This window comes from Rhinatrema bivittatum, chromosome 4 (assembly GCF_901001135.1).
Source record: "Rhinatrema bivittatum chromosome 4, aRhiBiv1.1, whole genome shotgun sequence".
Classification (NCBI taxonomy): domain Eukaryota; kingdom Metazoa; phylum Chordata; class Amphibia; order Gymnophiona; family Rhinatrematidae; genus Rhinatrema; species Rhinatrema bivittatum.
The window spans coordinates 354,499,351-354,526,722 of NC_042618.1; the positions used below are offsets into that span (position 1 = coordinate 354,499,351).

Below are 27,372 nucleotides of genomic sequence, written 5' to 3' on the forward strand. Positions count from 1 at the left end.
TGTCCCTATATGCAGATGATATTTTACTCATGCTTAATCCCGAATTATCCCTTTCCTCTCTCACATAAGAAATGGAGGCATTCAGTAGGGTTTCGGGCTTCAGAGTTAATTGGGAGAAATCTGAGATACTGAATATTAACCTTCCACAAACAGAGACCTTACGCTTGCAAAGGTTGTTTAAATTCCGATGGGCTTGATCCCAGATTAAATATCTAGGGGTGCACCTTAGCGCTTCTCAGGATTTATTCTCCATAAATTATACTTCTTTATGGGCTAAACTAACTAAGGATATGGAGGAATAGAACCGCTATCACATTTCCTGGTTGGGCTGGATAGCGGTTATCAAAATGACTATATTACCAAAGCTATTGTATCTAATTCAAACATTGCCTACCTCGATCCCCGCCTCACAGTTACAGTTGTGGCAGAGGAAATTTATGGCTTTTATATGGGCGGGGCGACGACCGAGGGTGGCCCGGCGGGTTCTTTTCAAGCCAAAAAGTCAGGGAGGACTTAGCATTCCAGATATATCTGATACTGCTGGGCGGCTCAGTTTAAGAAATTGGTGGACTGGCATAAAGTACGTCAGCGCAAACAGTGGGTACAAATTAACCAAGAAATAATTGGATACACCCCACTCAGTAGCCTGCTTTGGCAACCAAAAGGAACCTGGCTTGTAGAGATAGGGGCCGCTTCTCCCCCATTAGTCCTCAATCTGATAACACTGTGGCATAAGCATGGTTCCAGACTTCTGGGGCAGAGGGAATATCACCTTAGCACCGGCCTATTTGCCAATAAGGCGTTTCGGCCCAGGTATGAGAACCCAACATTTCACCTTTGGCGGCACCAGGGTATTAACACATGGGAACATGTTTGGGGTCCTCAGGGTCTACGCCCCTTTTCAGACTTACAACGACAATTTGACTTACCGGCTTCGGCCGCTTTCCCTTATCTTCAGTTAGCTCATTTTGCCCGTGCCAGTATGATTGATATCCACTTGAAGCTGGGAGTCTCTGATTTCGAAAAATTATGCAGGAAAGCAGACATATTTCAGCAGACATTATCAGTGATATATCAATTACTATTGCTATCTGACGAGTCCCCTTCAACATTCCAGAAAGCCTGGGAAAAGGACCTTCACTTAGACTGGTCATCCCAGGAATGGAAAAGGGTCTTTCAGAAGATCGGAAAAGGTTATATTGCCTCTTCTTTGATAGAAAATTCTTATAAACTATTACACCGATGGTATATGTACCCTCAAAGACCACATAAATTCAAATCACACATTTCAGATCTTTGTTGGCGGGCTTGTGCGATGACAGGCTCCTTCCTTCATATGTGGTGGGACTGTCCTGTAATACAGGAGCTATGGCAGGGGATATTTCAGTGGCTGGGGGATATGATTCTTGGTTTAGCTACTGTTTCACCAGGACAAGCCTTATTGGGTTTCAGTATCTCGGGTATCTCTGAGGAACATAATAGATTGGCTCATTATATTTTGACAGCTACTCGGTGTGAAATAGAAAAAGTCTGGAAATCCTCTGGGGTGCCAACAAAAGCAGCCATACAACTTAAGGTGGACAAAATATATTTATTATCAAAAATTACAGCTTATCAACATAAATGCATCCCTAAATTTGAAAAGATTTGGCAAGTTTACATGACATGGAAATCTGCACAGGACACTGCATTTCCATCCTTGACAACTGTTTGATTTGATGTTTTCTGTTTGTTGCCATCACGGAAGCCAAGGGACACGGTCTGGTTCTTAGTATTATCTTCTCATGTAGTCTTCATCAGGGTTTTAACCCATTCCATTCTATATGTATACGAGGTAAGGGGGTGGGGGGAGGGTTAGGGACATAAAACATCATTGAAGATACGGAGTTGGTGGTGAATCCCTATTCTACTTTACTATACTGTCGTTTCAGGGGTAGTTGCTAACTCATTACGGTTCTATGTACTAGCACCTTGTGTATGTACCATTTTCATGTTGTCTATTCTTACCCTATGATGTAAGGGATTCGATGTTTATTATGCTATGGTTAATAAAATTTAAATATAAAAAAAAAAAAAGAAATTGGTAAATTAATTATCTTGAGAAACAGTGGTATTAGTGCTCACTCATGGGGAAGAAGAGTTCAAGGTCAGAATGGAAGGTCAGGTGGGATCTGTACCGCCTGGACTAAGTAATATGGTGCCAGACTATATAGCTGACATGCCGAGGGTTAAAGCTAGTGGGAGGAGGTACAATGGCCTGGATGCAGGCTCGTGCGGTGTGACGAGGAAGGGGGGGTGGTGGGAGGTTTATGTTCGAACCTCTGATGCGTTGGGAACCCATTGGTTCCTGTGGGTTCAAACAGAGGGGAATGGGAGGAGCCGAAGGCGATTCCGGGGGATGCAGCAAACATTTCAGTATTTGACTTAACAGGTGTTAGGTCAGTGGTTTCTAACTAACAACTGGGTGCAGTTGTTGATGGCACAGCTCCTTGCTTGGGCGGTGGCGGGGGTCGAGGTGGTCGGCCCCTTGCTTGGCGGCGGCGGGAGTCGTGGGGGGGATAATGTTTATAATGTAACTGCATACAGGCTGGGATAGCCTTGGATTGCCCATCTTGCTTACATGTGGCGGATGGGCGGGGTGGGGCAAATTGGATATTATGGTGAATTTGGCTCGGGCATCGGGATATTGTTAATAAAAGTTGCGGCCTGTTGATCCCAACCGGTGTCAAGTGTATTTATTGAATGTAAAGGGACGGGCGTGAGCAGAAGCGACTGTCCTGGCTACCCATTAGAGATGTGAATCGTGTCCTCGATCGTCTTAACGATTGATTTCGGCTGGGAGGGGGAGGGAATCGTATTGTTGCCGTTTGGGTGTGTAAACTATCGTGAAAAATCGTTAAAATCGTGAGCCGGCACACTAAACCCCCCTAAAACCCACCCCAACCCTTTAAATTAAATCCCCCACCCTCCCGAACCCCCCCCAAATGCTTTAAATTACCTGGGGATCCGGCGGTGGTCCAGAACGGCGGCGGTCCGGAACGGCCCCCTCAATAGAATCGTGTTGTCTTCAGCCGGCGCCATTTTTCAAAATGGCCGCCGCAAAATGGCGGCGGCCATAGACAAAAATGATTCGACGGAGGAGGTCGTTCCGGACCCCCGCTGGACTTTTGGCAAGTCTTGTGGGGGTCAGGAGGCCCCCCCAAGCTGGCCAAAAGTTTCCTGGGAGTCCAGCGGGGTTCCGGGAGCGATTTCTCGCCGCGAATCGTTTTCGTACGGAAAATGGCGCCGGCAGGAGATCGACTGCAGGAGGTCGTTCAGCGGGGGTTCCGGACTCCCAGGAAACTTTTGGCCAGCTTGGGGGGGGCCTCCTGACCCCCACAAGACTTGCCAAAAGTCCAGCAGGGGTCCGGAACGACCTCCTCCGTCGAATCGTTTTTGTCTATGGCCGCCGCCATTTTGCGGCGGCCATTTTGAAAAATGGCGCCGGCTGAAGACAACACGATTCTATTGAGGGGGCCGTTCCGGACCGCCGCCGTTCTGGACCACCGCCGGATCCCCAGGTAATTTAAAGCATTGGGGGGGGGGGGTTCGGGAGGGTGGGGGATTTAATTTAAAGGGTTGGGGTGGGTTTTAGGGGGTTTTAGTGTGCCGGTTTTCCTGCCCTCCCCCTTCCCCCGATTTATGATTTTTTAACGATAAATCAGGGGAATTGGTATTGTATCGTGGCCCTAACGATTTTTTGACGATTTAAAATATATCGGACGATATTTTAAATCGTCAAAAAACGATTCACATCCCTACTACCCATATTACCTTTATAATGTAAAAAAGTGCAGAGGTGCTATTACCAGCCTCATGAATACATTGGGAGTAATAGCACTTTGTTATATGATTAATCACAGTTCTATAAGAGGCAAGTTTTTGATAAAATCTGCTTTTATTTTCCATTGTAGGGTATTTTTGCCATTTACATTTTAAACAGAGTAATTGTTGTTTTAGAAAGAGGATGTATACCAAGCTGCTGACTTGGACCTCTTAAGATTTATTGCTTTCTTAGGATCTATGCTATCTAGAATATTAAGCATAGTGGAGTTCCAGGAATCAACAGCTGAATCTATGGAATCCATAGGAATCTCTGTAATGAACTGGCATGACTGAACATTGAGGAAGGTGACATTACTACTTACCTGATAATTTTCTTTCCTCTAGAAAAGTCAGGCCAGATCATGTTCCCTCCCAATGCAGCTAGGTTTCTTGCCGAGATCTGTCTGGAAGCCCAATTTGGCAGGGCTTGACAGAGGAGATGATTGACGGGTAAGATTTTGGGTGAGTATGCATTTTCACATTTCACCCTGTTCTTTCTATTGCCTATCTTCCCTCTAGACCATTTGATTTCTTGGTCTGGAAATAAAAAAAAAAATGAGGAAGATCATATATGTATTTATATATGGTTTTAAAGTTGCTCACAATTAGATTTTGCTGATAATATTGGCAGACTGGTGTCAGCACGGATGTATATATAAAGAGTGACATACTACTACTACTATTAGTACTACTTAACATTTCTATAGCGCTACATGACAGATGCAGCACTGTACAAATATACAAAAAGACAGTACTTGCTCAATAGAGCTTCCAATCTAATAAGACAAACATACAGAACAAGAAACTTGGTTAAAAGTAAAGAAAGTCAAGACTAAAAGCAGACAATCAGGCATAAGATTTAAAAGTGGTTTCAAAAAGGTGGGTCTGTAGATTGGATTTAAACATGGCAAGAGAGGGAAGATAACACACCAGTTCAGGATGACTATTTCAAGCATACGGCCTAGCCACGTGGAAAGCACGGAGTCTGGAATTGGCAGTAGAGGAGAAGGGCATGGATAGGAGTATCTTATCCAATGAGCAGAGAGCACAAGGAGGGGTGAAGAGGAGAGGAGAGGTAGTGAGGTGCTGCAGAGTGAAGGCATTTGTAGGTGAGAAAGAGGAGCTTGAACTGTATGTGGGAGTAGATAGGGAGCCAATGCAGTGACTTCAGAAGAGGGGTTATGTGAGTGTAGCGACTTTGGCAAAAGATAAGTCGCATAGCTGAATTTAGGACAGATTGCAGTGGAGAGAGATGGCTTGCCAGGAGACCTGTTAGGAGCAGGTTGCAATATAGTCTAAGGGGAGGAGATGAGAGAGTGGATAAGGGTTCTGGTAGTGTGTTCAGAAAGGAAAGGCAGATTTTTGCAATGTTATAAAGGAAGAAATGACATGTTTTAGCAGTGTTTTGGATATGCTTAGAGAAGGAGAGAGAGAAGTCGAAGAGGATTCCAAGGTTACGAGCTGATGCACAGGGACGACGAATGTGTTATCAGCAAGCCTGTTTGTTCTCTGTCTCCATCTGCTGGTAGGAGTGCATAACCCATGTGTAATGGACTGGCCTGACTTCTCTAGAAGAAAGGAAATTATCAGGTAAGCAGTAATTTCACCTTTCTTAATGCTGGACACTTCTCCTGGTCAGAGGTGGAATAAAGTTTTCAGCATTGCTGTGTTGGATTTAAAACCAAGGGAGAGGCGAAAACAAAGAAGTTGGCAGATAGCCGATAAGTCCGTACTTATCCAGCTAAGTGGCAATGCTAACTGGGGGGGCGTCCCTTGAAACATGTATTGCCACAGTGCTAACTGCTGCCACTTAGCTGGATAAGTTCTCTCTCCAGCGATATATTTCAAGGAATGCCTCTTCCTGAGTTAAAATGTGTTTTTGGGTTGTGCTGAACACTTATTTTCCAGTCAATGTGCTTTTTTTTAAAACTCTTGATGCATTAGCATAGCATTAGTTTACTGCAGCAGGAGTTAAAAATTTTAATCTGTGCATTAAAACTGCACTAAAATCCAGCACACAGGTTCTTAACATGCAGATTACTGCAATCAGACTCAGAGTGAATCACATCTAGTGCTCAGTGCATGCTGACCACATCTTACTCAGCCTGGGGATAAAAGAGATGCTGAAAAGGCTCAGAGAAGGAGGATCAGGAGGGGGAAAATGAGAAAGTACTGTGTGCACAGTGTGTACTGCACACAGCAGGGCCAAGCTATCTATGCTCTGCATGCTGCCCATTAATTACCACACTCTGGGGCTCATACTTAGCTAGGAAGAGGCATGCATGAATACACATGTTCTCAGAAAGGAGTTCCTATACATTTGAGAGCCACCGCTGATGTCTCTTGTTGCTATGAGGGGCTGAAAATAGAGCCCTGGTGCTGGCCTGGATCTGAGCATTAGGCAGTGGTGACTTTTCCATGGCATACTCGATAAGACCTGAAGGCAAACCAGCGTACCATGGCACACTGGTTGGGAAACACTGATGTACTGCCACAAGCTTATCTCCAGGTAAAAGATCAGTTTGAATTAAAAATAAAAGGCAAGACCTTATTCAACAAATTCTGGTCTTCCGCCTTGTTGATCTTTTTTTTTTTTTTTTTTTTAACATAAGTTCTTTAAAATAGCATTTCAGAATACACTTCACCCAAGTACCGAAATGCTTACCCAGCATTGTATAACACCATTTGGTACTACCTTCAGAGCAACAAACTGTATCTTTTAATTATTTTTTTTCTGCAATTTTTAGAACTGTTGGGGGTGAAGGTTTGCTAGCAGTCACTTCTAACTCCTCTTCCCCATTTACACGTGCACACACACACACACACACACACACACAGAGGCACGAATTTAGGCATCGGCAACTGCCTAAGATGGCAAATTTTCAAAGAACCAACTATTCAAGCCAAAGAGGTGCCTATTGCTGCTTGATATAGAGCTGTGTGCTGGCACAGCTTCAAAGGAGTGCCACCTTGGCATTCTGCCTATAAAAGCCCAAATCTTAAATCCAGCCCTGCACATAAACTGCCTTCTAGGGCCTATCAGGAAGTGTAGTATTCCTGCAGGACACAGCAGAAGGTTGGAGAGCCATCTGAAAGGGGAAAAGGTTTCTGGTGCCCATAAACAGGCCGATACAGTAAAATGCACACTGTTTTACTTGTGGTTGGACGTGCGTATTGGATGCGCGTCCACTACCCCATATACAATAAGGGGTTTAGCGCATCCAAAACGCACATCCAAACCCCCCTGAAACTGATAGCGCTCATCACATGCAAATGCATGTTGATGAGGCTATTAATATTCGCCTAGGTTACAGAAAACAAAAGTGTGCCCAATCCACACATTTAACACTCAAATTTTAGCACCTGCCCAAGTTCTGAGCAGCCCGAAAAAGTGTGCAGTAAACCAGTAAATACTGCTTTTCTGTACATTCTCTGACTTAATATCGTAGCGATATTAAGTCGGAGGAACCAAAAGGTTAAAAAAATTTATTTTTTTTCATTAAAAAAAAAAAAAAAAGTACTGGCAGGTCAGGTTAGGAAAACGGATGCTCAGTTTTATGAGCGTCCATTTTCCAAATTTGCTGACAGCCACCTCTCCTTGCTTCCACTGCTAAGGGGCGCTAGAGGCACGCCATTGTCCCTAGCTCCTCCTTTTTAGCGAGACCCTTCATTTAAATACAGTACCGCACGCCCAGGAGAGGTAACTGGATGCACGTTAGGAAAGCAGGCGCTCAACACTGAGGGCCCGTTTTCCCACACACTTTATTGTATCGGCCTGAAAATGAGAAATTACAGTGGATTACTCCCACAGAGCTAACTTGTTGATCAATATGTTGAAATATTGCTTTAAGGGGATAGGTAAGTAGTGTTCTGTATTTAAATATCCTGTACGGTGCTCTCATATACCAGTAAACTTACCTTTTCTTTTGTTTATTTTTGAGTCTTCTTGATATTAAAACCACTGGCTTTTTTCTTATTGTCTCATAGCTGACTTTTATTTGCCTTTCTTCAGCAAATTCCTCTGACCCTTTGATGACTACTTGAATATCCTCTGATATCAATTACTCTGAATTCTGCTATTCAGATGACTGGAAAGAGTGAGCAAAAATGCCCTGCCTTTTCCCAGCTAGTATAAAAAATTGTATTTTGCCCTAGTTATCAATATAGCGACAAACTCCCTGATCTGTTCATAACTTATTTGATTTAGGCATTTATGTGGTGCCCTTAACCAAGGCTCCATACAACAAAGTATAGCAAATAAAATGACTCCTTGTCCCAAAGAGCTTACTAACAGGCCAATGCAATAAAGTGTGCTCAGTCTAGCGCACAAGTTTACACACGGTTGGACGTGCATTTTGGACACGCTAGACTAGCACCCGAGGCAATAAGGAGATTAGGATGTCCAAAATGCATGCCCAAATAAACACATAGCCGAAAGCACTCATCCCATGTAAATTCTGGGTAGATGAGGCTATTAGCTATTACTCCCTGATGCAGAAAATCGCTGGATGCCCAACGCACACCTTTTAACACCGCAAATTTAATTCCAGCCCCAGATCTGGCATTAAATCAACCCACGAGTCAAGGGCTCATCAGAAATTTAAAAATTAGTGTCATGTGTGGTTCCACTTCCTACTTTTATTCTTAAAAACCTACTGCTTGTGGTGTTTAAGAATAAAGGTATAATGTAACAGCTTGATGAAAAAAAAAAAATACTGGACGCAAAATATACACGCTCCAGGCCCATTTTGCCTCTTGCTATTGTGCATGTATTGACCGGAAGTGGGATAAAATGAGCGCCCATTGCAATTGTGAGCGCACAGCCACGTCGCCCGGGCGCTCGATGCATTTGAGAATTTTTCCCTAGTGTGTCCTTTTTAATGCAGCAGCTCATTATAATATATCATTGGGTGCTCAGGAGACGTAGCCGTGCGCACGTTAGGAATACGAGCGCTCTTTTTAACACACTTCTTATTGCATTGGCACCTAAGTGGGCACCTGAGGCAGTGGGAGATAAAGTGACTTGGCTAAGGTCACTGTGAGTGGCAGAAGCAGAACTCGATTGTTGCTGAATAAAACCCGCTCACGGTACACAGAATGTTTATGTGACTCATCACCGAATAATCTCTGACATCTGTTAAAATCTACCGATGTGCAGGAAATAAGAACTGGCCCCACCCAGAAAAATCCAGCATTAACATGAATTATCACGTACTTCAATAAAGGTAACAGGGTTTAATTTCCAGGGAAAAAAAAAACCAGGACACAAATGGAAAAAACTGCCTCAAAGTTTTAGCCCTCAGATTTCTTAGAACTGGAAATCTTCATTCCAACCATATGTGACACCTCTAAAAATATTACGCAAGGTGCTAAATAATGTATTAATCATTGGCTTATCTGCCAGTGCTGAGACGTGATAATCCTTGACGTGGCTCAGATTTTTTTTTTTTCAGCTCTTGCTCTCATGACTTTGCTATAATTTTTCTCACAAAGATTTACATGTTCTAAACCCATTTTTGTACTTTCTGTAATTCAAAAACTATATACTAATTCCACATTTCAAGGTGCTCCCATTTGTCCTCCTTGATTTTGGACCTTCTTGAGTGACCAACGAGAAACACAGAATGTGGAGGGAGGGGAGGAGGCCAATTAGTATATGCAAGAGAGAAAGTGGACTGCCGTTTACCGGAGCTGCAGAACATTTCAATGGGATTTTGAGTTTGAAATCCTTAAACCAATGGAAGCTGTAAAACTTTGTAAAATTGGATGGTGATGGCAGGGCTGGTGCAAGAGTATTTGGCATCCTAGGCAAACCTTCGGTCATGCACCCCCTCTCCAATTTACCTGTTAGTGACAGCTCAGCACAGCACTCCCTCCTAGCAGTGGCAGTGACTCCAGCACAGTGCTCCCTTTTTAGATCTAGTATTAGATCTGGCACAGCACTCTTCTATGCCTTGTGCTGGTTTGATTTTGCCACTCCTGAAACTTTGGCACCCACCTAGTTTGCCTAATGGAAGCACGGGGCCCTGGGTGCTGGTGAGTGCCTTGCCTGGTACAGGTTTTTGAGTGACCACAACCCCATCATCCTGATGTTTTTAAAGGATACTGCAGAGGGTCTTTTATCTATGAGCCAGGCCTGATCCTGCTTAGCTTCTAAAAATCTACCAACATCATGGGCTCCTGGGATAGAGCTGAGAAACATACACTACTTCAAATAGTCCCCTAGGCGGCAGCCTAATATAAGAATCAGACTATTAAACCCACATTGGGGCGGATGCAATACAATAAATTCAGTGTCCGTTTTCTTAACTGGCGGACAGCCACCGACAGCGGACCTCTCCGGCTTGTGCTGTCACGGAGGCGCTAGGCCCCTAGCGCCTACTCGACAGCGCAAGCCCTAATTTAAATATCGCATCGCACCCCCAGGAGAGGTGCCTGGGGGCGCGTTATGAAATCGGGCCCTGAATAGGCAGCGCCCGCTTTCAGCACAAGTTTTTTGCATCGGCCCCAATTGTGAGGTTAGAAACTGGCATGAACTAAATCTTTGAGACAAACCTGAAGTGGCAACAAACTCAAGCAAGATTTTCATTTTAATACCATTAATTCTGACACAATTACGTGATTTAAATATGTTGCAGAGTACCACCAGATCTCATACTCTGTATTTTCTTGCACCAAAATACAAACAAAAAATATATATCAGGTGATACCTTTTTATTGGACTAACTTAATACATTTCTATATGACTAAACACGATGTCTTTTGCCACCAGGTTTTTGTGATGGAATATAAAACCGTATCTCACAGGAGCTCTGCCGTACTAGCAACGGAATAGTGAGTGCCAACACTGCGACTTGCCCACATGAATCAAATTCAACATTGTTTTGTGGCCCACCGGGTTATTTGGAATGTTTTTTTTTATGTGCCCCAGCTACCCCCTATGCCACTAGAAGAAAGCAAAGTATGCATGGGTCCAAAGTGCATTAATATGAGGGAGAGGGGAGGAAGTAAACCTCAAGAGCGCGATCTCTTTTCTCACTTCAAGGAGACCACAGCTTGTTTATTTATTTGTTCAAAATTGTATTTTCTGCCTTTCCATTCTGGAGAAAGCGGATTACAAAGCTGGGACCTAATGTGACACGTTGCCCTAGTTTGTAAGACTCCATCATCCAAAGGCCTGAACTGAAAATAAAAATCCCTTACATCTTTTTCTTTTCTGGAACCTGAACCTTAACAAGTAAATAAAGTTTCAGCCAGATTCTTGTTTAACATCCCCATGAGCAAGTCAGATCACAGAGACAGAGGGGTCAGACTAATCCAGAAAATCCAGAGTGTTCCAACATAAGGCTAGATTCTAATCAAAGAAGCACTGCAGTTCTTAACCTCAAATGAGAATATACTGTGGGATGTTTCCCATCTTATCCTGCCCATAATACTCATTGCTGGAAAGTGTGCACCTTCATTTGGCTGGAAGCAGATTGAAGAGTGTAAATTGTGCCCTGGCTTTTCAGGTGTCTCTTGTGATTGTTCAATAACCATTTCCTTTACAAATCAATTTATTTTATGCAGCCGGGTGGGCTACACTGTCACCTACCTTGTTCCACAGTGATTAAATGAACTAGCATTAATTAGCAAAAGCTTAGTCTTTGGAGGTGTTAGAAGTATGCGATCAGGGGAAGAAGTGAGAGGAGGTGATGAAGTAACACCTCAGCAGAACTGTACCCAACTGATGACTATGAAATCTCTCACCATGTCTGCCCACCTGAAGACCCCTGGAGTCTTCATTTCTGCTCTGTGGCTGCCTCCCTACTTCCCCCTCCCCTGCTTCAGATGAATTTATATTCTTCTTGGAGCCTTGATGTGGTCTCTATATCCAGCGTAGGTCTCTGGAGGTTTATCTTGGTCCTATAAGAGGTACCACTGGCTGCAAAGATCTGTGAAGAGCTAGGAAATCAACTCACAAGATACTAATTCCAAACTGCGCAATGGTGAAGTTACTGGTGAAAGGGAAAGACAGTTTGAGTGGCTTCTATTATTTTAACTGAATATTCACATTTGTTGTTCCCTGCAAAGAAGAGATAGGACAAGATAGAAATGTTTAAAATAAATAAATAGCCAGTGTATGTGTGTGTGTGTGGGGGGGGGGGGGGCAGACATTATTTTTTGCATTTTGTCAGAGTCAATATAATTTGCCCAGAACTACATATGCTGGTTTCTCTGCAGACCGAAGAGGCTCTCGGCATCTTTTTGGCTAAGATGGCAGTGCAGCCGAGGACAGTCCTTTCTTAGTCTTCGGGCCGAGACTGAGAAGTGTGCAGCAGGTTCCGATTTAGACAGCGGCAGCACAGACAATTCCTAGAGAGTCAGAATGTGAAGGTGCCAAATATGCAGACCAAAGAGGAGCCTGCTTCTGCTTGCTTTAGGACCATGTGCTAGCACAGCTTCAAAGGAGAGTTGCCATGGTAATCTGCCTATAGACACCAAAATCTTAAATCTGGCCCTGGTGTGCAGTGCGGAGGGGAGGGGCAGTGGCGAGGTTCATGTCCAGCAACCCGATCCCCATCGGGGATGTAAGGACCATGGCCAAAGCAAGGAGGATTCAATGTCCTGCAGAAAAAACCCCCCAAAAAAACACACCTAGAAATGGTAAGGGACACTTGTGAATTTAGTAGCTCAACTTGCTGTTCTTTTCCCCTTTTTTGTAAATCTGTGTCATGATTACAAATGAACTCTACACAGTACTGAGCTGTCCTTCTTACCCACAATGCCTTGCAACAGGAAAAGCATGACTACCAAATTGGCCATTCACAGGGAAGACAGGAAACACCTCTAGAAACTCTTTTACTGTAAGGATAGTAAGAAATCAGAAATACAAAAAACAAAGTTTTAAAAAACCAACAGATTCCAGATAAATCAACAAGAAGTTACCTCTATATTCAAAAAAAAATGATAGTATGTTCCTTTTAAAAATTAGTTTCTGATGCTTTGTGCCTCAGCAAGTTGAGCACTATGGGGAGGGGGAGAGGGATTCTTTTTTAAGTTCTGCATGGCATTATGGTTAGGGATCTTTTCTGTCAGGATGTATTTAGTCTTGGGGGAATTCTGTGCTACTGCGGAGTGCAGAATTTGTGCAGAATTCCCCCCTCTGCGCAGAAAATGGCAGAGGAGACCCCGGCATGCCGCGAACGGAGCGCATGAAGATGAAGGCCCCCCCTGTGCCGAGGGATGCGTTCTGCTCGTGGCGAAGATGAAGACCCTGGCGCACTGTTCACGGAGAAGATGAAGGCTCCTGTGTGCCGTGAACGGAGTGTGCTCCACTTGCGGCGAAGATGAAGACCCCGGTGAGAGTGATTGTATGTGTGTGAGAGGAGAGGGAGAGGGGTGTGAGAAAGGGGAGGGGGTGTGAGAGAGGCGAGGGGAGGAAAGGGGGTGTGGAGGAGGGGAGGGTGAGAGAGCAGGGAGAGGGGTGAGAGCAGGGGGGTGAGCAAGAGGGTGTGAGAGAGCATGGGAGGTGAGAGAGCAGGGTAGGTAAGAGAGCGGGGGAGGTAAGAGAGCGGGGGGGGGGGGGTGCTTGAGTGTTGGTGCCAGAGAGACGGAGCCTATATGAGGAGATTGTGAAGGAGTGTGTATGTGTGTGAGAGATTGGGAGCTGGTGTGTATGAAAAAGGGATCGTGTGTATGTGAGGGTGCTAGCCTGTGTGAAGGGATTGTGTATGTGTGAGCCAGAACCTGTGTGAAGGGGTGCATGAGAGAGAGACATAAGTAGCCTGTATGAACATGTATGTGTGAAAGAGAAAGGGAGCTTGTGTGGGTGTGTATGCAAGAGAGAGGGACTGTATTAGGGGATGTGTGTGTGCGAGAGAGTGAGGGAGCCTGTACGAGGATGGTTGTATGTGTATTAGAGAAAGGGAGCATGTGTGTGAGAGAGGGAGGGAGGGACAGAGGGAGCTTGTGTGAGGGGCAGTACTAAGAATGGGGTCAAACTCTGGGACTGGCGATAGAGTGGAAGGGGTTGAGCCTAGAGGTGGAGGGGAGAGATACTGGCAGGTGGAGGAGCTGGGGCCTGAGAGGGCAAAGTGGCCAGGGGAGTAGGGAGAGCGAGTGGAAGAGACACTCTTACAGTGAATTTCTAGGGAAATTCTGCTCAAAACATTTAAAATTCTGTATCTCTAAGTAATAACATTTTTCTGTATTAATTTAAAATGTAATTACTTAAAGACTGTCATGTAAATTGTGTTATTTTGACCAATATAAAGTTTGTAGAATTTTAAGTTTTTGTGCACAGAATTTTAAAATGTTTTGTGCAGAATTCCCCCAGGAGTATGTATTGCTTAGCTGATGGAGTCCAGTCATGCAGATCAGACTTGACAGAAAGTTACTAGTGCCAAATGTCCAGTAGTTCCCAAACCTGTATTTGGGTGCCCTCGTCCATTGCAGTTTTCAGGATATCCACAGTCACTAAACATGAGACAAATGTACATTTGCCCAACGCAGGCAAATTTATCTTCATGCATATTCATTGTGGATATCCCAAAAATTAAACTGGCTTGCACGGTGCTCAGGACAGATTTACCCATTTTGTCCAAATAACAGGGTATTTAAAGGAGAATCTCAAAATCAATTTCCAGTTTATTTAAACACAATGTGGTGCTCCAGGGCAATTTTTAAACAGCAATTTCACTTTCAATTTGCCAAGTTTGACAGGATGTGAAGCTTTTTACATAAACAATAAGGTGTTTAAATTAAATCCCCCAATATGACCATTTTTCGTTAGACGGCTTCCTTGGGGGGAACATAGCTAAAACAAAAACTAGAAATAAAAATAAAAAAGATAACACCTTAATATAATAATATAAGATAATATAACTAAATCCTATAATAGTTCCTAAATGATAAGGTAAGAAAACCTGTACTTGGAGCAGAAGGCATTTCAGAAATATAGCAGCTGTCAAAATAGTGTCTATAAGATCAAATAAACTATCTGCTGATTTAGTAAGCTGAGTCAGCCAAATGGCACAAAAAAGTCACATGATGTAAAAATAACCAATCAAACCGAATCAGAAAACTGACCAATGTCCCGGTTCAAGCCCAGTGGCTCAAGAGTCTGTAATGAGAAGATCAATTTTGTGACTATGGAAAATACATGCTATGGGGGAAAAGAAACATCAGCAAATATTTCATCATGGAAAGGGTGGTGGATGCATGAAATGGATGCCCAGTGGAGGCGGTGAAGACATAAAACAGTAACAGAATTCAAAGAAGCCTAGGATAAGAACAGAAGATTCCTAGAGGCAGAGGTTAGGGGAGAGCCAGAGATGGTCAGGGTCTTTGGCATTAGGCCAGGAGTAGAACTGAGCAGACATGATGGGCCTAAAGGTCCCTATCTGCTGCATTATTCTATGACAGTGGTAGGAACAGGGTTGGGAGGCTGTAGTACTGCAAACGGTTCACTCTTCACTCCCTCAGGAGTAGAGGCAAGGAGAGAGGTAATAATGACAAAACAAAAGGGCAGAGAATGGAAGAGCAACCTAACGACACTGCAGGCCATGTGGTAGCGCAGGTTAGTAGTGAGCAGGTACTGTCCAGTATGTTTATGGGGATCTAGGAAGCCAGATGTCTGGGCAACAGCCTCATTAGTTTGGGAGATGTTTAGATTATTATGAAGCTTAATAGTAAGACATGGAGTAGGGACTAAGTGTGGGATCTTGTATGTTCTACTATCCAGGAGGTAGAGAAGTACTGGAGTAAATTGCATGGAGCAGCAGTCACGACCATAATTGCAATCTTACAGCTATATCAAGCTTCCAAAGAAAGACAGGAAAACCTGCAGGGAGTGACCAACCAAAGCATTAATGAGAATGAGTGACCATATACTGTATTTTGGACCACAGCCTCATTAATTTTGGAGACTATGTGCACACCTGGGAACTTTCAACTTACAGTCACCCTGAGATTTTTTTTTATTAGCAGCAGGGTGGGGGATGTTTTGCCCCGACGGGGCAGGTTGGGCGATATGCACATAAGCTTTTTCCTCCTTCTTACAAGCACACACACTAACACATTCACATGTTCACTCTCATGCTCTCTCAAACACATACAAGCTCATTTTCACACTCATTCCTCTCATTTTTCCCACACAACACACATATGCCCCCCTCACATACACACCCTCCCCCACACACTCACTATCTCTCCCCACCCCAAACCCACCGGTGATAGCAACCTCCTCCTTAGGGCCCCCGCGGCGGATGGGACTTCTTCTTACAGCCATGCCATCTTCATCTCCTGTCGTGAGCCGTTGCGACCCCTTCCAGCCATGCCATCTCCAGCTTCTGCTTCTGTTCTGGGCCAAAGGGTCCTCCTGGGGGAATACTGTGCAGCACAGAGTTTGCACAGAATTCCCCTTCTGTGCAGAATTGTTATATTTTGCACAGAATATGGAGAGAGGCCACTAGTAGAGCCCACCCCACTCGCGGCTGAGGATCGAAGGAGCCCAGAGAGCCATGAGTGGAGCCCATTCCTCTCACGGCCAAGGAGTAGGGGAGCCCAGGGTGCCACTAGCAGAGCCCATTCTGCTCATGGCCGAGGACTGGTGGAGCCTAGGGGACTGCGAGCAAAGCCCATCTTGCTCATGGCCGAGAACTGGAGGAGCCTAGCAGACTACGAGAGTAGCCCATCCTGCTCCTGGCTGAAGATTAAGCTTGAAGGGAGAGAGCCCAGGATAGCTGCAGGCCGAGCCCATCCTGCCTACAGCAGAATGAGAGAGCTGAAGGAGGAGCTAAGGGCTAATCTTGGGGCCGATGCAATAAAATTTGCGGACAGCGGGTACTGACTTTTCAGCGCCTGTTTTCTTAGTGCACACATGGCGCCTGCAAGGGGGCGCCATGTAATAAACAAATTAGGGGGTTACCGGTGGTCTGCCAGTTATGAACACTGATGCCAATAAACTTGGCGTCGGTTTTCATAACTGCAGTCAGCCAGTTATGAAAAGCGATGCCGATGTTATCGGCGTCGGTTTTCATTACTGCAGCCAGCCGGTTATGAAAACCGATGTCCAGCATATCGGCATCGGTCTTCAAAGTGGCCAGCAGTTTTTTTGTTTTTTTTTAACTTTAAAAAAAGTACAGAAAAGCAGTTTTTTCTGCTTTTCTGTACTTTTTTCAGTGCGCTCAGCTATTAACGCCTGCACCAGGCAGGCGTTAATAGCTGAGCGATAAATGTAGAAATCAAAGAGATGCAGAAAATATTTAAAACTCCTCATCTTTGAGTAATACATTTCTGCATTACTTTCTAAATTAATTACTCAAAGACTGTAATATATTTAGTGTTATTTTGTCCAATATAAAGAAAAAAGAGTTTTGCAGAATTTTACATGTTTGTGCACAGAATTTTTAAATTTCGTGAGAAAATTCCCCAGAGAGTAAAAGGGACTCTCAACTTCTTCCTTCCCTCATGGGCCAATCAGTAGCCTCTTCGTTCTTCCTGCCAGCAGGGGCCAATCAGATGTTTTCTACCTTCTGACTATGGGCAAAAGATAGAGAGGAGGCTTCCCATTGGCCTGCAAGAGCAGCAGAAAAGGGAGAAGGCCTTGCATTTGCCTGTGAAGCAGTAGAAAATGCAGAGGCCTCTGATTGGCCTGTGCCTTCTAATCCCTGCAGACACAGTAGCATCAGCAGTAGGGCACCAGGAAAATTTAGGTTTTAGCCCAGAGAGCTGGCAATTCTATTAGAATTCTGGAGTGTCCAGGTCCAATCAGCAGCATTCCAAGGTATGACCAGGTGGATTATTACAAAATTTGGTAGGAAGAGAGGGACAGGGGCCTAGATATTAATGTGGAGTAGAGCGGAGGTGTACCCTAATGGCTAGAGCATCAGGTTGTGAACTAGGAAGACAAAGACTCAAATCCTGCTGATACTCCTTATGACTTGGGCAAATCACTTCATTCTCTATTGCCTTGGGCACAAACAGGATCCTATTTGCTAAACATTTTTCCCATAGTAAATACTGCGTGCCCCGGCCGACCCACGACCGGGCCTACTCACCTCCGGCGCCCGGCTCCCGGACCTGGCCTGTCCTCATTGGCGGCGGTGGGCAGCCGCCTGCGCTCCCACACCCCCGCTGCCTCCTCGGGCACTCCCAGTTGCTCCGCGGCCCCCTCTGGCTCCCAGCGGGTCTCCCCACTTGTGCCGCGGGGAGACGTCGCCATCCAGCGTCCTGCCTTCTCCTAGACATGCGCGTGTCCTGTCAGACTTTAAAGGGGCCGCAGCGGGAAACTAACCCGCGGCTCCAGATGTTGACATCATTGGGCCCCACTATTTAAGGCAGGGCCCGCTACTCATTCCTTGCCTTGGCAACAGGTCTCCACACTAGTCGTGTGCTCCGTTGCCCATTCCTGACCGTTCCTGTTCCTGAATCCAATCTTGGTTCCTACCTAGCCTCTGCCTTGGACTGACTACTGGCTTTGACCCTTGCTTCGGTGGACTATGCTCAGGGCTGATTACTGGCTTTGACCTTTGCTCCGCTGTACCTTGCCTAGCACTGCCGCCTGCCCCGATCAGCCTGTTCCTGACCTCGTCTCTGGTATCTCTTCGGACTTGGCCTTGTTAGGCTTCGGCCTTCTTCTGCCCGGGCGTCACCTATCCTTGTACTCTGATCTGTCACTGTCGCCCGGTCCTCTGGACTCCTGCCTCATCCAGACCTGTCTAGGTCCCTCCGATACCTCTGCTGGTCCCTGGCCGCCTACTCCGAACATCCACCGGGATTCATCTGATGGAGGCCCACCTAAGACCAGCCGGCCCCGGCCCCCAAGGGCTCAACCTGTGGGGAACGAGGTATTTGGCGAAGCTCCAGTCGGCCTCCGTCTCCCGGCCTGCTCTGCCTACCGACAGTGGGGACCCGTGGGGCTTGCCCTATGGGTAGCATCAATCCCACCTCGGGCCAAGGCTCCACTACCAGCGCAACAGTAAATAGGCCCCTCAGAATGTAAGTTTCTTAGTGATAGGGAAATATCTACAGTAATCTGCTTTGAAGTGTCTCATGAAAGATGAAATATAAATATTTGTTATTGTTCTTGTAAGAATCAAAGAGAAAGATGGCAAGACAGAAATTGCTGAAGGTGGTGGAGGTTTGAGATAGATATGGAGGTAGTGGTAGAAAAAAGGTCGAGAGGATGGGTACAAGACATGGAGGAGGGGGAACTAGTGTTGGGAACTGACACGCGCATTTTCCCAAAGTGGCAGAAAACTAGAGAAAGAATCGCAGCTTGGCAGACTGGGTGGGCCAACTGCTCCTTATCTTGTGGACAATACACTGAAAAATGTGTGGCAGCAGTCACAACAGCACATAGAATACTAGGAATTATCTGGAAAGGAATGGAGAACAAAAACTGAGACTATCATAATGCATCTTGAGTGCTGTGTGCAGTTCTGGCTGCCCTCTCTCCATCTCAATAAAGATATAGCGGAACTAGAAAAGGTACAGAGAAGAGCAATTAAGAATGGTGAAGGGGATGAAACAGTTCCCTTATGAAGAAAGGCTAAAGAGGTAAGGGCTCTTCAGCTTGGAGAAGAGATGGCTGAGAAGAGATATGACAGAGGTCTATAAAATCATGAGTGGGATGGAATGGGTAAATAGGGAATGGTTATTTACCTTTTCAAACAACCCTAGGGCTAGGGGACACTCCATGAAACTAACTGGTAGCACATTTAAAACGAATTTATTTTAAGAAAGTTTTTTTGGTTTTTTTTTGTCACCGCACAATTAAGCTGTGGCATTTATTACCTGAGGATGTGATCAAGGTTATTAGCATAACTGGATTTCCAAAAGATTTGGACAAGCTGCAGGGCAGGTCCATTAATAACTATTAGCAAGGCAGACAAGGGGCTTGCCATGTCTGGGAATGAGCGATGGAGACTGGATTGGATACTAGGCTAGACGAATCATTGGTCTGACCCAGCCTGGTCATTCTTATGTTCTTATCTCTCAGGTACATCCAAGTGACCCAAACTGGCCACTATAGGAGACAGGTAGTTGGGCTTGATGGACCAATGGTATGATCCACAATGGTACTTGTCATGTTCTTAGCTACTGTCATTTACTATGTGATTACCTGGGTCCAAGAGCTTCCACACAAACGCCTAGTGCAGGCCAAGTTGAGAGCTGAACTTCTCTGAACCACAACTCGGATGTTTTGAATGCAAAGAATGCTGAACTAATGAAGTTAACTCAGTCACAATAATATTCTTCACCCAAGGAGCCTGCAGTCCAGGAATTTAATGTATGCAACAAAATAGCTGGGAGGAGAGGGGGAAGCCACAAAATTAAACCACAAAAAGGAGCCATAAAATATCACAATGATATGTACCAATCAGGCACCCCTACTGGGTCTGGCCACTAGATGCCACTATCCTTGACCTTAGAACACACAGTGGGAGCCATCCTTCCCTTCAGGCCCTCCCACCAGGAGGCTTTGGATTGGGTGACTCAGTGCTACTTAGCCCAGCCATTTTAGCACTGGTGGGTTTCAGTTAGAGAGAGCAGCTGCAGGGTCAGCATGTATTTTTTTCTATACTCTGGTAGGGCCTTCCATTCTTGCTCAAAGGAGTTTTCTTTTAAGAAGAGATTCCTCACTGTACACTCCCCACCAGAGGGTCCTTCTTATAATTTACAGTGAAATAGACTTTTAAACCCGATACCCTTTGGGACCAAAGATCCATGAGCCCACTCCACTTACCAGGTGGGCAAGCACCAGTGATGGATCCTGCTGCGAGAGATAGTGAAGCTTGAGATCTATTCAGATTAAGAGTTCACGCATTTTTGGAACTAGTGGGGAGGTTTTTGGATCCGCCTTCCCCACTGGGATTTCTGCGCAGAATTAACAGCCCGGTCCCCAGATTTCTCCACAAATGTACAGCCTGGTCCACAGATTTTTCTGCTGAGGAATACAGTTACAGCCTGACCAAAGGAAGAAAGCACATGAGAAGGAGATCTCATATCCCAGCTAAGGAATCAGGACAGGCTGGGTGTCCACAGGAAAGATCTCTAAAGGTAGGATTTTTGCAGTTAAAAGGGAATGCTCTCACTAGGATTCCACGGGACAGCCGCTGGGAGAGTAAGCGCATTTAAAATCACCATGGGCTCTACCCAGAGGTCTGTAATAAGGACACCTACATACACAGAAAGAACCCTGTAACTACAGTCAGATGTACATTCGTCAATTTGGACAAATGGATTTTAACTTTAAGAATCAGTAAACCCTTTTAACACCCAGACCTGGCCCTGTCTTGAGTTCGTACTGCCTCTCACCCCATGCCAAGCACAGCACACACTCACTACCGACCTCTTTTCATCGTCTGGGCCGAAGCGAGACCGCCACCCCCCTTAAAATTTAGCGTGGGAGTGAATGATCGGCCAGAGCGGGACTTAAAACACCCCACTAAGGGTTACACCATGTACAAAGTAATATAACTTCATTCAAAGAATATGCAGTGCTTGTCCATTCCTGTCTGTTAATACCAGACACGAATGGACAAGCATACAGTATAAACAAACAAAATTATCTAAAAGCATATCATACAGAGGGACTTGCATAGCACTCAGCGATCGATTTGTAGCTCTCGTAACATTTTCACGCTGAGCTCACCAATAAAATGGGCAGGAACTACAAATCCACGCATGCCACGGGGCAAAAAAACAAGGACTAAAGCACCTTTTCTCGGTTGAGATGGATGAAGCGGCGGGACCGCGGCTAGCATCGACCTTCTGCCGCCGCCTGGTGGGGAACTTGAGAAAACGCCTCAGCAGGAGAAACGTAAACCGGAGAATCCGCGCGGCGGCCTGCGCTTACCGCGGACAATACCCATAATAATGATAATTATTATTCTAAAATAGTAACGATAATTATTATCAGGTTTATATTAAAAACATATTTAAGGAAGCTGAAAGGCAGAGGCCGGGGGATTAGCGCAGAACTTCGGAGTCACCTCGACCTAATTTCTGCTATATAAGAAAATAAAATAGTATATACCGTAGGGCACCGCTATCCGTTTGGAGGGGGGGGGGGGAGCTGGATGGGGGCGATTACGTTACAGAACGCAAGCACCGGGATACCGCGGGCCGCGATAGGAAAGCGCTGAAGTGGACTCTTGTTCGTCTCTGTCCCCGACCGGGGCAGCGCTGCCGTTCGCTGCGTGCAAACGTCCCCAGTTGATTTGGTCGGGGGCGCCTCCAGTAGCCGCTTCCTCTGCCCCATTCCGCCTGCTGCTCTCCCGGCAGGCGCGGTGGCCAAGTGGTAAGGCGTCGGTCTCGTAAACCGAAGATCGCGGGTTCGAACCCCGTCCGTGCCTCCGCTCAGCCGGCCCAGGAATAGGCCCAACATTTTAACGTGCATTTGGTTTTTTGTGGGTTTTAATGTAATTAAGGCTTTAGGGAGTAGAGGACAAAGCAATGCAGAAAAAAAAAAATCCCCGGGGATGATTGATCGCTGTTGCAAGTTGTAGGCGAGGAGGAGGCGGACGGGAAGCAGATTCGCTGCTGGGAGAAAGGATTTAGCACAGCCCTGGGAATTATGCTGCACCAGGGCGTGTGCAGAAGCTCAGGGTTTCTGTGCTGTGCCAGAGACCCTACTGCAGTGGGAGACTGTAGTCTAGACCGTAATATCATTATCTCTCCACGTGCAAATAACAAGACAGTCACACTTTAGCAACATTATGGCTTCCTTTGACAGCTGGCGCTGCGCCAGGAAGCCGCCCGTACTGCCACCGTCCGGCCCACAAAGGACTGGACTCGAGCTACGGAGAGTAGGGGGGCGCCGAATGATGGCGGAGCGGGCGGCGATCTCTCGGCACGAAGGGACCTTTCTCTGTCCTCTTCCCCATTTGTGATTGGGAGCTGCCTTGTCATCTTTCCGGCGATTAGCTGAACCCTTTCTGACCCAATCAAGCAAATAAATAAATAATATAATATAAAAGTTTCCAGGGAAGGACGATTTTAAGGAGCAAGACCACCAAACTTGGTGGAGGCGGGGAAGGAACCACCGTCGGGATGTCGGGAGCTGCCGCCAGATGGTCCGACCCCGTTTCCGTCCACCAATAAGAAAGAGCGACGCAGGCAGTGATACCCGGAAGATGTGAGGCTGAGGAGGACTGCCGAGTGCAGGGCATGTGAAATTCAGTCCTGCCCATTCCTTCCCCCCCCCCCCCAAAAAAAATATATATACATATAATATATAGTGTGTTTATAATATATAGTATACCTTACATCACAATATAATATAGTGTGATATATATAAAAAGATAAATAAAAGGATAATTTTCAGTACGGCCCAATGCAAAGTCTAATTATTCAGCACAGTAAAGGCTGCTAAGAAGGGTCTGCTGCATAGTTTTATCATGCTTGGTACATATTTGGGAAGCTCTACTGGGAGCTGAAGAATATATTAGATTTCTTCTTTCAGACCAGTTGCTGGTATGTGCTAAGTATTGTGTTTCCTAAAAACGGCTAACAAAAAATTACAGAATATTTATGGTCGGGAAAATAATTTGTTCTGCTAGTTCCCAGTTCAGTGAGCTTTTATTTTAATTTGGATCACCAGGGTTTTAATGGCATTTTATAAATGGATTGAAACATTGCCGGTCTCTAAAGTGCAGTCAGAATTCCAGTCCAGCTACTTCAACCGCTTAGAAAAACTGGCCGTGATAGCTTAGGATTAAATATTTGCCATTCAGTCATTTTCAATTTCCGTGTCCTAAAGGGGTGTACAATTTAGCTTTAATGTTAAGCACATTTTTTCTCAAAGCCAAAAAAATGCAACCTTGGGGTGTGGAAAAAATTAAAATGGAATAATAGAAATCAGTCTCAAGTGGTAGAGCCATACTGTATTGTGCTTGTGTCCAGATAAAATCCTACCCAGGTCTTCAGTGAGATCTTTTTTTGCTAGGATAGCCAGAGTGATCCATCCTACCTTTAGGAGACTGAAAAACTGGGGTGGGAACTGAGGGGGAGCAGACAAGAGGTAGGTGGCTGTCCAATGGTTTTTCTGTTACTCAACAAGCAAGGAAAATAAAGTCTTGTGCTCAAGATGATAGCATTCTTCTGCCAGTGTATGAAATCTGCCTAGTGCACTCTCAAAACGGGCACATTGGAAGGTGAATTTTAAAAACCAGGCGCTTGCCAAAACCAGGAGATGTGTGCACATATAGCACACGTGCGCGTCCAACCGATTTTATAAGCTGCCCATATGCACGCATGAGTACCAATGCGCGAATATCTCGCGTCGGGAGAAAAAGGGGCAGAATGTGCGTATGGTGTGGGCGAGGCTTGGGCATTCTGGGGCTGGGACCAAGAGATGTGCACGAAAGTACCTCCTTGGCGCGCACCCAGGTGTATTTGCACATAAAGTTACTTCTGCTACGGAGGAGGTGTAAGTCTCAATAAAACTATTTCCAGGCATCTATGAAGTGTTTAGAGGTCTGGATTAACTGGGGGTGGGGGTGGGGTTTGCAGGGCCTAGCTGTAGACTAGGCAAACTGGTGGATAAATTGGTGAAACTGGTCAAGGTGTGGATGTGCTCCTACTATAAAGTTCCCTCACTTGCGCGGCTCAAAGCCAACATTACGCAGGACCAGGGCTATTGTACAACATATGCACATATGTGCTCACAGGATATAAAATTGCCCCGTGTCTGGCTGCCCGCCTGCACACATGCGTATATGTGCCCCCCCCCCCCCCACCCCTGCTTGAAAGTTACCATCTCTGAGAGGAATATAATGTCCTAAAATATAGATAGTACACTCTTTTTAAAATTTTGGTATATTTCTCGTTAAATCTGTGGATTAAAGAGCAGAGGCCTCTGGAAAAATAGAAAGTGCTAAAGAATGCAGAATGTCAGCAGCATTGGGTATTTAGTGCAAGCACTGCCAAATCTGGTAGGGAGTCAGGCTCTAGATATATAGATGTTTACTGCCATTCATGTGTCTCTTTTATGCCACAGAGTATTTAAAGCAGCACAGGATAGACTGAGCTAGAATTTGGATTCCCTGGTTAGAGAAGACAATGTTGAACAGTGTCTCCCAGACTCTCAGCTTGCTGCTCCATGGAATGACACAGGTTCAGTGTCTGTGCTTCCTCACATATTGGATGCTAAAAATGAAAAAGTTGGTGCCAGACAAAAATAGTCTAGCACTGTGCTGGCATGAATAATTTATTGCAGGAGGAATATAACCTCTGAGGCGTATTCAATGAGAGTCCACACAGTTCAGGCATTGAGGCTGAGGAGGGCATTATTTTTGCGAATTAGTAAATAGATCTCAGGATCTGGAAGAAGAAAACAGAATGCTGTTACCATGTGGGTAAATTTTATTTTTAAAAAGCAATAAATCAGTGTTCATTTAAAAGCCAGGTAATCTATCATGCTGAAGAGTTAGTGTTTGCTAAAAATAAAACCTGAATGCAGAATGTGCCATTTTACAAGAGGCTGAAGGCCTGGCAGGTCAGGCCTTAACACCAGTGCTAAAGGCAGTGTTTAATGCCCCAAAAGACGTTAGCAAAGTTAACACTTTAAATGAAAGCTACAAAGCACCAGCATTGCCCAATGCCTTCATAAGAATATACATAAGAAGACAAGGCCAACTGGTTGTACATTTTAAAGCAGCAGGAAAGATTAAAGAGGCACTACTAGGGAATTTATGAAGGCAGATACACCTCAAGGGAGAAGACAAGTGCCAAAATATACTTCCAGGGAAATCACCACACATCCAGTTGAAACATATTTTAAGTTAAATCTTTTTTTTTATTATTATCATAACAAACAAACATGAAGTCAATAACTCCAGAACAGAGTATTTCGTACAAAAGGTGCAACCTAATGGTTTGTTCCTGAACACGTAGGTACACAGTAAACGTCATCGAGGTAATAACAAAGTAGAAACCCTTTTATCCCCACCACCCTATCCCCTATAGTTATAATATCAATCCAGCATCAGCTGTGAAATGTCCATCAATAGGTATTCAAAAGTTGACTTTGAACACGTGGTGACAAGTAATCCAAATAAGGAAGCCATGTATCTAGAATTCTTCATTTCTTATTTCCTTTTACTGATCATTAATTCCATAATTAAGAGACGGTGAACAGCATTTCTCCAGAAGGTGAAAGATACATCCAGTTCTTGTCTCCAAACAGATCAAGCGACCAGCAAAACCTTAGAAATCCATGACCGCTGATCATCAGAAAAGGCTTTTGCCAAATGAAAAGAACCAAAAACTGCCAAATGTACAGAGAAAGGTAGTTGAACAGATAGCACATTAGCCATAGAATCAAAGTCTTGTTTTCAGAAAAATTGTACATTAGTGCAACACCAAAAAGAATGTTTCAAGGTACCCACTTCAACATTGCATTTAATACACGTCAGGTTCAGTTAAGCCCATCAGAAAAGCTTGCCACTGTGATATGTATGCTCTAGATAATAATCTATATTGCATTTCACGAAGATTAGCATTTTGTGTGATTTTAGAGATATTCCCAAAGCAAGCCTTGAAATCAGAAAAAGAAATAGGATTATGTAAATCTTGCGTCCATTTAGACCACAAGGGGTCCAGGGAAAATTTAACAAAGGAAAGTTTTATGAAAATAGGATAATGAATGTCAGTCGAATCTTCCAAATCAAACCAGTCTTGGAATACCTCCCACCCCTTAGCTGCAAGATCAAGCGACTTCAAAGAATTAACATAATGCCACAATTGCAAATAGTTGAACACATCCACAGCAGCATCAGTCAACGTGTGTCACATAGAATCTAAGGAGAGCATTTTCCCATTATCGTCCGTGATGTGACAATAGAAACACCCCTTTCTGCATCCAGCTAGAAAATACCTTTCTATCCAAACCCAGTGTGCAAGTCGTATTACCAGCTATGGGCAAGAAGGCGAAGTCGTGTGAGTAAGACCCATTTTGGAGGTAATCCAACACCAAGTCGCTCCAGCAGGTAATACAAGAATATGAGATTTCAAATAAGGGGGTAACTGGGAGCTTGGAGTATGTAATACATATCAGAGATGCATAGGATAGGCAAACGCAGCTTCATAGTAAAAGTCACAATAGAAGGAGGTGGCCATAAGCCAGTCACCCAAATGACGTAAGCGGGCTCTGTAATTATACAAGTGAATTTCAGATAAACCCACCCTCCCTGCTTGGTTGGCGTCCTCTGCCATGTTAGCCACGCCCCTACGCGCGCGCGGACCGCCCGGACTCATTTGGGCCAAGGGCGGGTCTTAGCTCTGCAGCGCACCCTGATTGATCCCTCGATATAAGGAAGTTCCTGCCTATGCTTCCTTGCCTTGGCAATTGGGTCGGTTTGTTCTAAGATTGACTCTGTGTTTGTTCCTGCTCTTGCCTGTTCCTAGTCTCGTTCCAGGATCCTTCTGTTCCAGTTCTGTTCCTGACTTGTTCCTGCATCCTAGTTCCTGCGTCCTGCTTGTTCCTATGTTTGTCTGTCTGTCTACCCAGGTAGTACC

General features: G+C 45.0%; 1 long non-coding RNA gene and 1 other non-coding gene across 2 annotated transcripts; one reads left to right on the top strand and one right to left on the bottom strand.

The window, feature by feature from the left end:
• Positions 1 to 1,581: 1,581 nt before the first annotated feature.
• On the bottom strand, positions 1,582 to 22,113 carry LOC115089531. Its single transcript, XR_003856145.1, has 3 exons — positions 21,890 to 22,113; positions 4,188 to 4,401; positions 1,582 to 1,819 (listed from the first exon to the last, which is right to left on the bottom strand). It is a non-coding gene; the product is annotated as an uncharacterized LOC115089531 (long non-coding RNA).
• A 23-nt stretch (positions 22,114 to 22,136) lies between these two features.
• TRNAT-CGU lies at positions 22,137 to 22,208 on the top strand. The gene has a single exon. It is a non-coding gene; the product is annotated as a tRNA-Thr (tRNA).
• Positions 22,209 to 27,372: the final 5,164 nt, after the last annotated feature.